This window comes from Chinchilla lanigera, unplaced genomic scaffold (genome assembly GCF_000276665.1).
Source record: "Chinchilla lanigera isolate Chin_1 unplaced genomic scaffold, ChiLan1.0 scaffold00026, whole genome shotgun sequence".
In the NCBI taxonomy this organism is placed as follows: Eukaryota; Metazoa; Chordata; class Mammalia; order Rodentia; family Chinchillidae; genus Chinchilla; species Chinchilla lanigera.
The window spans coordinates 1,187,550-1,198,660 of NW_004955427.1; the positions used below are offsets into that span (position 1 = coordinate 1,187,550).

Below are 11,111 nucleotides of genomic sequence, written 5' to 3' on the forward strand. Positions count from 1 at the left end.
GCCTGCCTGCCCGCCTGCCTGCTGCTCGCCGTCCTCTCCTCTCGCCTCCTCCTTCGGCCCTCCTCTCCCTCTTCCCTCTCGCCTCCCTCCGCTCCCTGGGTCTCTCCCAGCGCGTCTCCCTCCGCTGTCAGCCGCCCGGGCGCGCACAGCCCGGCCTCTCCTCCCTCGGCAGGTCCCGGCTCTGCGCCCTCCGCCCCTCCCCAGAGAAGCGGCCGGCTCCTCCCGGGGCCGCAGCCTCCGCGCCTTCCCTGCCCACCTACCATGAGGAGCAGCTCCTCCCACCTGCCCATAAAAGACAAGCGCATGTTACCCGCGGCGGATCAGAGCGCTTCCCCGGTCCTCTCCGCGGGAGCCCGCGAGCCTGTCTCCTTGACCCCGGGAGCCCAAGGTAAGATCCCCTTCCGCAGGCAGCTGGTCTGCCGGGGGCTGCGGGGCGGGAGTCGCAGCTGGACGGGTCGGTCACAGTCGGTTCTTACGGATGCCCGGTCAGCTGCTAGTTACTTAACTAGCAACCGGCATGAGAACAAACTTCTGTTTAAACAGTGAAATAAAAACTGCTTCTCTGCAGAAACAGAAGCATGAAATATTACAAAAACCTTTCTCTTCTAAGATCACTGTTTCCCCCGTTGTCACTGTTGCCGGGGTTAAAATGTATCTGAGGTGTTTTAATGAAGTTTTTCATTGTACATAGTTCACGTATCAGCAGGAGTAAGGAAAACTTTGTCCCATTGTGAAAAATATACTTCAAAACAACACAATTGGATTGCTAAAAATAGCACAGTCAAAAGGTCTGCTAACAATTTTGCGGTGTTTTCCAAACCCCCAAGACAGCTTCTGTGAGTCCTTTAAAAAATATCTTTCCAGGTTTAAGTGCTTGGAAAAAATGATGTGAATGGGCACCCTTTCCACGGGGGCAATAGTCAGGTGGCTGGTCAATAGGAAAGAACTGGTCCAAATTTACAAGCCGAGGCAGGACAAGCCCTCGAAAAGCTACCTTTTCACCGTGTCCTAAAAATGAGAATTGTGTTGGAACTCAGTGTATAAAAGAACTTCATGAATTTCTATACACACACTTAAACATAAAGCATTTCAATATGTTTCACAGTAAGAGAAAAATATAGCTCAGATTATACAATACTCCTGTGAATACCAGTCTGTTATAAAGCAAGATCAGCTAGAAGGGCTCTGGAAGTTTGAATGCTCCCTTCCATCCCCTCTTACCTCATCTAGTAAATGAAATTGTGATTGGCAGCTGCTTCTCACAGACCTGCCTGATTTTCAACTACCCTCTTGGAAGAGAGTCGATCTGTTCTCCTCTGAGGTAGAGTGTTGTGCACCTGTGAGAGGAAAAACATACTGCACAGCTCCTTCTGTCAGACCAGACTCCTGGTCCACGAAGTTCACCGTGAAGACCTGTGGGTTGTGTGGGACAAAACTCTTGTCATGTGGGAGGAAAAAAAATCTCCTCAAATGTTTCCTCTAAGGAATTGCACAAGCCAGCTTAAAGCGGGCAAGCTGAGGCTGCCAATCAGGAAACCAAACCACTATTTTAGCCCTTAAGGTTCTTAAAGTAAGAGAGACAGTTGACTTGGTCTTTTTTTGTTTACTGGCTTACATTCTTTCATAAGAAAAAAGAAAAACAACAAACCTGTAAAAATTTCTGTTATTGAAGGAACTAGAGTCATCAGAAATTTAACTGAGGGTCTTTCAGACTATTTCTCCTTATCTTTCACCTAATCAAAAGAAATAACAAAGACATCTTAAAGTTGTCTTGGGACAACTTGGGATGGAAAGAACTCAATGCTATCATTCAAACGAACAAATTCTACATAAACCTTTCTGTCTCCTTGAATTTTTCTTCATAGGAAAAATTATTGCAGAGTGTGGTTTCCTTTAAGAAAATGATATAAAATTGCTGTTGGCCAAGACAACATGTGACCTGAGCCTATTAACATGCCTTTTATACTCAGCCACAGTGCATACTGCTTGCTCTACATCGGATGCAAGCGGCTAATCCGCCGTACAAGAGCACAGGTGTGGGACAAGGCCGAACCACGTGTGTGGTGTGTCTGCCTTAGTCCTCCCTTTACGGTAGTGACTGACCCCTGCCCAGGGTCACAAGGACGCAAATACCCTGCCTCGTTCATGGGCAGCCTTGCAAGAAGTTAGCCTTTTAGCTTTGCTATCTTTTCGGGTGTGTGTGTGTGTGTGTGTATATATATATATATCCCCATTATTCCTAAAGTTAGGGGCATGAGCAATGTTCCCTGAGGGTTATCTCTGCTGTGACTGGCAGTTATGAATGGTGAGCTATGAACCACTGGACAGAAACTGCCCTCTGTATGTGCCGTCAGACTTAACCCCCAAACACCTAGGTGAGCTCAGCTGTGACTGCTCATGCTCTGACTCTCCCCCAGGAGCCAGGCCTATGCGATTCTTCCCACAGAGCTCGGGTGAGGCAAGACAGCATTTTCCCTTTTAAGCTTTTAGAAAATCAGAGGTGAAGTTTCATGCAGTTGCCTCCAGTGTTGTCCCTGATATACAGATTGCAGAACGTAGCGTGCATCTTGCCTTCCTGCCGTCATATAGCTGACTCTGGCTCAGATTCGTGGTCATACCTATCCAAAATCGCTGCAGCAGGCTTTGAAGGATTCCTTTACCTTTTTCAGAACAGAGAAGGTGAGTGGCCACTTTGAGTAGAGATGCAGAGAGGTACCCCACTGACTGTGATGCCTACTCTGTTTAGGAAAAGACACATTTTAGATGTTCTGCTATTGTTAAGACTATAAAATGATATTTCTCTGTGATCATAAAGCATACGTTATTTGATTTCCACTTAAAATAATCAAAGACAAGAGAACAGGAATGAGTGAATAAAGAACTGAGAAGGAAGCTGGGGAATGCAAAAATGTTCCGGAAAAGAAAGGTCAGGATCTCTGTTGTAAAACAGCCTCTCGTGGCCCTCAGTTATGTGGAGTCTGAGAGGCTGGAGAGTAGCAAACCTCCATGTCTGCGCTTGGTTCTTCATTTCTTTTTTGTTTCATTTATTTTATTTCATTTATTTTCAAATAAATAAGAGACTATCACTAGTAACTTAAGGTCCATCTCTATCATAGCTTTCTCCTTAATCCTCCTCTAACCAAAGGGGACAGGTTAGTCTTAAAGACCAAGATGGTTTCAGATCCGCTTCACATTTAAAAACACAGGACTTCCCAGTTCTAATTCTAAAAGCTGTATATAAAAAAACCTGGATATAAAACCCTCAAAACATATTTTTATGTGATGGGCAAGTCACATCAGCATAATCAGCCCTAACTCTCCTGAAGGGCAAAGTGTGGGGCGATTATTTGCAAGTGAGAAGCAGCAACTCGCTTTTCCTTCTGCATAGACACCTGTGTTGGTAGGCAACCAGCAGAGCTGATAAGTCACGACCGTGATTCCCAGTCTGAGGACCCTCCTGAGAAACAGGTGTGCTGCACACCTGACCTCCCACTCTGCAGCCAGGCCCCATATGCGTACATACACATAACAGAAGGACGGTGCAGGTTCTGAGACTTCAAAGCAATTTTGGAGAGAGAGAGAGAGACACACAGAGAGAGAGAGAGAGATTGTTCTAACTATACTAAAAGGAGAGGAAAGGAAAAGGGTAAATGCACAAGGAATCCCATTGGAATTTGGAGAATCTTTCTCTTTAGCCTTGTGTAGAAAGGACCTCTCACTCCCAAGCACCTAGGAATTAAAAAAACAAAAAAAGTTCTGTCAAGGACTTGTCCACAAGTCATTACTGCATGCTAAGAGTATAATGAAAGAGAACCTCTGGTGACCTGGGAAGCATGAACAGCAGCTTATGCCCTGTAAGCACTAAATCACAGCGGCAGCCTCTGTCTACAGAGACAGGGAGTGAAGGGTGGGAACAAAAGTTCACCCCCAGCAGAGAGGCCCACAGTCAGAGACCCGCCCGTGAGGGCTTCAGGGACCGCTGCTTGGGGAAGCGGGTGGGGATCTTTGCAGTTTTTGCTCAAGCAAATTGCAGGAAGGGAGTCACACAAGCCTGGAATGTGTGCCTTCTGGGGCCCTGTGCGCTCAAATTCGTGACAGCACTACAACTGCATTTAATCAAACAGGAGTCAGTCAAACAAGAATGTTTCTCAAAGCTAATCATAATCACCTAAAATAATAAAAAACTGATTTCTCAATGTGCAATTGAAGAGCAGAAGCAGCTTAGGTGAAGTATTAAAACATATCTAATGATTCATCTTCCCTGTCCTTTCTTACCTGGGGCTCACTCCCACTGTCCTTCCTGGGAAACAAAACCCCACCCTTCTTCAGCACAGCCAGTTCAGGATGTGCAGATGCAGTCGGTGCCTCTGTGCCGCTGCCTTTGTCTTTCCGGTAGAAGAAACCTCTTCAGTTCTTACAGACCAGGGTTTTGGAGGGTCACTCATACCTGGGGCTTTCTCATTACCCAAGATCTCTCCATACTTCTCTTCAAAGGTTATAAATTTTCACTTGATCAAATAAAAGCCTTTCACATTTGTTCTAACCCTTAATTCATATGCTTAGAAGGAAGGTCATTTACAATTGCTCCTTGCTTCTGGTAAATTCTCTGAGATGAGGTTTCTAAGCGCTTTCATTGACCCAATACCTGTTCTAACTTCTTGAAGATTAAAAGGATTTAGAGAATCCAAAATATAAATGCTGAAAGGTACTTTGAAGCTGATTTGCACAAAAGTTCATTTTACAGACAGAAAAGGTCAGACGGGCTGACATCTTTTCCAGGGTCAGCAAATACGCATCATACAATGAGGGCCAGAGGCGTCTTAGATAAGCGTGATGTGTGTCCTCACACAATGTAAATCTAAGGTGTCTGTGACTAGGCTGAGCATTCTATATGAACTGAACACAGAGGGTTCTCAAAAACCCTGGCTGGGTAAGGCTTGAACTGCAGCTGTACCTGTACTGTAGAATGTCTAGGAAGCAGTAACGCAAACCCTTCTGAAGAGTAAAGTCAGTGAACATTACTATTACCGGGACCTTGTGTGTTTTTCCCATTCCAGAATGGGACTCAAAGAGGTTCAGAGCTCAGCTGTACCACGTTTAAGATTTCCTCTTGCTGTAGGAAATGCAGGAGAGTGTACTTCGCCTCCCCAATGGCGAGGCCACTTTCCTTCCCACACAGTCTTAGCAGTGTTTGCCACCTTTATCTGACATATATAAATTGTACTCTTCTTACAATACACTTAGGATTTAGTTCCAACGTTTATGTGACAGGACAAATATATTAACATGTGAAGATCCACAGTGTCATCTTCCTTTTGTCCCACCTGGCAGACCATATGTTGCCCATTCGATCACCTTGGACCTTCCCAAGTCTTTTTAAAAAGAAAAGGCCAATACACGTCATGGGAAATCACAGAAAACATTAAACACACTGCAGGATGCAGGCGTGAGGTGTTGTGACGAAGGGCAGGGACGATCAAGGAGCTAGAGTCTAGAAACGGGAGGGTGGAGCTTTGGGAGCCCGCGTCTCTCAGGCAGCAGGGAGAGAGGCTGCAGGGAAATCTGAAGGGCTGGAAAAGGAATATTTTACGACTGTCTGAAGTCAGGCCTTCTGTGTGGGAGATGTGTCGGCATCCTTGAAGAAAAGCACCGTTTGAGAGCTGGACCACACTGGTGAAAGATTTATAAGCATTACATCTATTGAAACGATTCTATTTACTCTTTACTAGATTTCAACTGGGAATAGAACCTCACTTGACCTCATTTTAGACTTGGCTGTGACCCAGTATCATAACTTTATGGATGTCAGGACATCAAAATGTGCTCTGCTGAGATAACAGCACAATTATGTGAACACATAAAGTTGCTCCAGTCTATAGTGATGACGGTAGAAAAGAGTATTCCTGTATCATCTCTGGAAACAATTTACCCTGAATGAGTGGACAGATGTTACCCCAGATGCTTCTTCACTTTCCTCTAAAGAGTGCTTGAAAACAGTAGTTCTGTTTCTCAAGTTGATTTATTGTATGTTAAAATTTACATCGTCTCTGGTTAAGTCTAAGCATCACTGTGAAAACATTCTAAGTCTTTTTTGAGGCCTGCCTCTCTTGAGCTTCCACTGATGGGTTTACATCGCAGGACACTTATGCGTTGAATCATCTGATGTGCTGAGACTAAGGACTATCACTTCCTGTGCTACTTTTCCACCCCTAACTGAATAGGCCTGGGGGTGGGGCCAGTTGTTGTCTTCTGTAGACAGTATGTATCCAGCCTGTTGGGAGTGTCTCCTGTCCCTCCAGTTAGCAGATACAACCGCTATTTTTCTGACAGTTTGGGCTAGTGGCTTCCATCACGTAGACTTCACGCACTAGGGCAACTCAAGTTGAGGACTTTCGCCACGTGGCAGCAGAGGAATGAAGCCACAGCTGGCTCTGGTTCAATCAGACTTTTAAGAACTGGCTGAAGAGCATGTGAATGGGCAGATGGGACTCACTTTGCCAGCCTTGTCCCATTTAAAATAGGCTCCAGATATCATACTGTGCACAGGCTTAGCGACACATCTAGACCTGGTTCATAGATTGGAAAGGATGAATTTAAAGGTTTCTACATAGTAAATGCCCACTCAGTTCAGCAGTCATGGCGTTCATCCATGCAGTCAACCCAGGCAAGCTGCCTCCTCTTAAAAGACAGACACAAAATAAGGCCAAGAAGTACATGAAGGTAGACACTAGGTGGAGCTAAGAATTTGTGATTAGGTAGCCAAGACTGTTGAAGTTGGAAGAATGAGAGAAGAAAGGGATCGGCAGCAAAAATGCTCTTGGATCCACAATTCCTGCTTTAAAAATGACAGTCTAATCTCCCTTCCAGCTCCCGGTTTATGCCAATCCGCAGATGCTCAAATGAACGGGGCGGAGCGTGTGCACCAGTGGAGGGAGCCCAGGGGTGGAGTGTTCCGGAATAAAAATGGGACCTGCTGCCAGACGGGGGGACTCTGAGGTTTGAATTTTTCTGATGAAATGCACAATAAGGACCTATTGTAACCTGTGGCTACAGTGCATCTCACATTGTTAGTTTTCTTTTTTAAAGAAAATCCTAATTTAAGCCTCCAAGAATAAATCATCCACATTTCTGCAATGCCAGAAATGTCTGGGCTTGTAAAAGTTTATTTGAAAGAAAACCAAAGCAATCTTAGAAAATGTTCTTTTCAAGGCCACCACCAGCCAAGACCAAATCTAAATGCTCACTTCAGTAATAAACAAGCTCTGGCAGCTGAGGGTCAGTGAGACACAAGCAGAGAGAGGCAGAAGGTCTGCCGTGACTAGACCCTCTCTGTAGGCAGGATAGGAGGAAAAGAGCTGGGGCAGTGGAGACATTGGAAATGGGCCAGACAAGTTTCTCAACCAAGATGGCCCAGAACCTGCTCTTCTAGATCTAGGTCACTCCAGGGAAACGCCAGAGCCTTGCCTAGACCGACGTGAATACCTTTCTGTTGAACATTTCCATTGCACAGCTGTGTGCGGATGACTTGTTAAGACTTGAGACACTTGCGTAATTCAGAACCCTTTGGGGGATAGAGATCAATTAGGATCATAAAAAAAATCCTTGGCACACCAGAGAAAAACTGTGTACTTTGTGAAAATTTTGACATTTGCAGCCGTCCGCTCTCAAAGGCTATATCTGATGATGAAGCTATGGAGCTGGTATGCATGAGGCTCAGGAATTCATCATTCCAGAAATCTTCAGCATTTTAATTTCAAAAACACCTTGAATATCTATGGGTCCTCGGGCAGGTTACTAATCATCTCTGTGATTATTTATCTTAAAAAAGAAAACCAATTTTCAGATAACCACTTTATATCATTTAGAGACATGTGGAGCCTTGCCAGGTGCTTTACAGAATGATATTTAAGCATTCAGTGTTAGTTATTTGTTCGGTATGGTAAATGGATTATACACACAACACCTGGGAATGCCTTATAGTACTTATGCAGACCTAGTCAAACGGGATAGAATTTTAAGTAGGCACATAAACGTCCAAGATGGAGCAAGAACACTCTTGTTTCTTAGAATACAGAGGATAATCCCACATGTCTTAAAAGGGCACACAAGGTCAAGAATATGAGGAAAGAGAAAAAGAATCAAGAGTTAAATTATGGTTTAAAGAATTTCAAAAGGACTGTAGGTTTACCAATCGGTATTTTGACACCAGCCAAAGAAAAATTTCTCACACTCAAAAGATTTTTTTGATCTAGAAATTCTACTTCAATTCGAGAAATATGACTTTTTAATTGCTGCTAATGGATTGTGTAAAATCTCTGCATCCTCTTCCTTCAACATTTTGCATCTCAAAACACTATTACCTGGAATCGTCATGTGTTTATATTAATATCTGGTGGAACTGCAAGTGTATAGAACAGCTGGAGAACAATCTGGGAATCACATCCTACTTCCTTACTCAGAATTTCTGAGGATATGATACAGCGTTGCGCTTGTTATGTAATGCATACTCAGTGTCGGTACAGGACATGTGCTTTGACATACCACAAAATAACAGCAGCAACAACAACAGACACCAACCGCAAAATGAGAGACAAATCCAGTGACGGCTTGCCCTGTATAGTAGTGATAATAGAACGTCAGAAGTCTCCTTTCTCCCCGCTCCTCTCTTTCTCACTTCCAACCTCCATTCCTAACCCTCCTCCCAAAATCTTCTGAACATTAGACAGACTGAAATTGTCTCTCCCTTTCCTCTCTCTCATTTTCTGAGTGTCTTGTTATAAATACAGAACTGGGCAACAATGAGCAATAAATTCAATAAACAAGAAGCTTAGCTAATGCTGTGGACTATCTCATCAGTTTCTGAGCTGACGATTCTGCTTTGCTTTACTGTCATAAATTAACCAGAATCACTAGCCAGAGATTTTCTTTAGACATTTGCATTCTCACTATCAAGGGAGCTGGTTTCTGTAACAGAAGCATACTGCTATTCAGCTATAACTTTACATCTGGAATTACTGATCTTATCTGTGAGACTCAGAACTGCCGGCCCATAAATTCACTATATCTTTCAGGGCCTTCCTTTGGGAATTTTCTTTCCCATTCACCAAGTTAGTGCAGTAGAAGCCAGTATTTTAAAAGTGACAGAATTCAGCACTCTCTCCTTAAGAAATAAGTGGTTTATAGTCAGCCAAGAGAGAGCAAAGAAACTCAAATTCATCGTTTATAGTGAGAAAACAGTTACTGTTAACTGTTTCCAGTTTAACCCTGACAAAAACTGAGTCTCTTTGGGTCAAGCAACTTGCCTAGATCTGCACCGCTAGGAAGCTCCAGAGCCACTCTGTCCACCCAGGCTGCACTCCAGGCCCAGTCTTCCTCCTTCCCTGTGACCCTCTCGTGATGTCCTCTCCCATCATAAAAGGGGGAAACTTCCACTGCCTGGGACGATGCCACTGACTCATGAAGTGAGGGAATGTCAGTGGCTGTATTCCTAGACACTGCTCACTGACCCCATTTCCAGTTTAATACTATGGTTTTAATTTCTTTTGCTTTCTTTCCTGAAAGCATGGCATCATGTTATGGTTTGTGCCTGGACGTCCCCCATAGCCTCATGCGGTCATGGAGCATGGGCTTTTTGGAGGGGCTGAGTCTAGAGTTCGTGAATGATTCATGGCCTAGGGCAGGTAGCCTCCTACAACGTAAAGGAGGGAAAGAGGTTTGCTCTCCCCTCCCCTATTGTTGGTTTTGGTGTCTTCCGCCACCATGCCCAGTTGTCCCTCTGGCAGGCCAGGCTGTTAGAGCCAGCCAGTGACGGACTGAAACCTCTACTGATTGTAAAGTGAGCCTTCCCTCTCTGAACTTTGCACCTTGGGTATTTTGTCTCAGCAATGAGAAAAGCGACTAAAACACATCACTTCAGACGAGAAAGTGTAAAGGGAAAAAAAAGCTATTGTTTCCCCCTAGGGTAATTTTGAAGCACTGTTTTCTCCATGAACTCCACGTGGCCACAAGCTGCTTGTCATGAATCTGGTAAAGAGAGTGACAGTACGGTGTTATTCTTAAAGCAGTAGAAATTTCCACGATTGCATGAGAGACTGACAAACTTGACTCTGACTCCCTGGATCCTTCTCTCTCGGGTTACTTTCACTAGAGTCCGTAGCCAGATGGGGAAAGACATGACGACGTAAATGATTCTCCCAAGCCATGTGAGTGACCTAGACAAACGTCTCCATCTGCTTAGCCTGTGGTCAGTGTATGCAGCCATACGTGCAGCCCAAGCCCTTCCTTTATGCTGTGCGAGAAATGGAGGAGGAAAGCAAAGCTCTTGTGCTGTGGTCGCCTTCGGCCATACCTTTATTTTGTTTTCGCTTTTGTGCTTGATCCTCCCTTTCTGAGTGTAATATTCCCCTACTTAATCTATTGGATTAATTTGTGTCCTTCCAAAATTCAGGCTATCCCTTCTCCTCCTTGAAGACGTGCCTTCAGCCAGCCTTCCCCGTCTGCCCTTGTGTACCGCCTCCGTGCTCCCAGTACTCCGTCCGCAGCTTTCTCATGAGCATTTTCATCTATTTATGTATCTAGATCCTTACAGAAGGATTCATGTTTTGTTTACTTCTACACCTTCAATCTTGGCACATGATAAGAGCATAATAAATGTGAAAAAAAGAAGAAAAAGAAGAATGAGGAAATAGTGTGAGATGAGTGGTGAAAGGTAATGTTCTAACTATGCTTTTCTCTGCCTTCACAAATTGTTCTAAGAGCTCACAATCTAATCCAAGTCCTTTCTTGCAACTTTAATGTAATCAAAGTATTTCCAGACTTGGTGGAAACTACTTCTTACTTGGCAAAGTTCCTTAATCAAAATAAACACCCAGAAAAAAAGTTCTAAATAGAATCAATAATGCTCTGATTCTGTAAGCTTCATGAAATGATCAGGTATGGATCCCTGGCTTTCCTATGTTCTTTCTGAGAGACCAAAAGCTGAGCCTCCACACTTCCCCTTCTTCTCCACCCCATAACATAAATGTACACATTCATGCATTCTCCCTCCCTCCTTCCCCCCTCTCTTTCTGTCTCTCTCTCTCTCTCTCTCTCTCTCTCTCTCTCTCTCTCTC

At 44.3% G+C, this 11,111-nt stretch overlaps 1 protein-coding gene across 3 annotated transcripts in view; it reads left to right on the forward strand.

Moving 5' to 3' along the window:
- Col8a1 (collagen, type VIII, alpha 1) overlaps positions 1-11,111 on the forward strand; it is a 148,245-nt gene continuing 137,134 nt past the window's right edge. For all 3 annotated transcript variants that reach the window (XM_005386285.2, XM_005386287.2, XM_005386286.2), the window contains exon 1: positions 1-388. The gene's annotated coding sequence lies outside the window, so the exon portion shown is untranslated. The remainder of the gene's footprint in view (positions 389-11,111) is intronic.